The sequence below is a fragment of the Seriola lalandi genome, unplaced genomic scaffold, assembly GCF_002814215.2.
Source record: "Seriola lalandi dorsalis isolate HSWRI2012SDOR001 ecotype SW California unplaced genomic scaffold, Sedor1 jcf7180002054076, whole genome shotgun sequence".
Taxonomy (NCBI): Eukaryota; Metazoa; Chordata; class Actinopteri; order Carangiformes; family Carangidae; genus Seriola; species Seriola lalandi.
Window position 1 is genome coordinate 26,551 of NW_019524629.1, and position 642 is coordinate 27,192.

A 642-nucleotide genomic window follows, 5' to 3' on the forward strand; every position below is an offset into this window, starting at 1 on the left:
ATTTGAGAATTGAAGCAGTGTGAAGGACTTTTTATGGATCTGTGTGCAGCTAATTAGTGGTCAAAACAAGTTTTGAAAACGCACCTTGCAGAGATGCCGAGCTGTTGCTAGGCGGTGCTGTGCTGCTGTCGTCCAGTTCGTCCAGGTAGAGTCGGTAGCGATGGCCACTGTCGTCTTCATATTCCACATTCTCATCATCACTGTCCACCTCTGGAGCCACGTACACCACTTCAAACTCTATCTGTCCTCGCTGACAAAGACACAGAATGAGCACTTTTAAACTAGCATGATCCCCTGGTGGCTGTCTGCCTCTGGTTTCAGGTTACATCCCTGTATTTGTGTCAAATGTTGTCATAATTGCTGTGAATAAAGGCTAAGAAGTGTTTTAGGAGGTCACAGTGTCTTTGACCTTTGATCACCACAATCTAATCAGTTTGTCCTTGAGAGTCCAAATGAACAATTGTGCCAAATTTCAAGAAATTCCCTCAAGGTTGCGTTCACAAGGCCAAAACCATGTTTTATGAGTTCACCGAGAACTTGACCCCTTGACCTTTGGCCAACAAATGTTCGCATAGGTTGCAATGATCCTAAGCCATCTAATCAGTCCATCCTTGAGTCCTAGAGAATGTTTGTGCCAACTCT

The 642-nt window shown here is 44.5% G+C and overlaps 1 long non-coding RNA gene across 1 annotated transcript in view; it reads right to left on the bottom strand.

Annotated features, from left to right (window-relative positions):
- LOC111652853 (uncharacterized) overlaps window positions 1-628 on the bottom strand; it is a 3,936-nt gene extending 3,308 nt beyond the window's left edge. Inside the window, exon 1 of the long non-coding RNA XR_015437057.1 lies at window positions 85-628. This is a non-coding gene — a long non-coding RNA (uncharacterized LOC111652853). The remainder of the gene's footprint in view (window positions 1-84) is intronic.
- Between the last annotated feature and the right edge of the window lie 14 nt (window positions 629-642).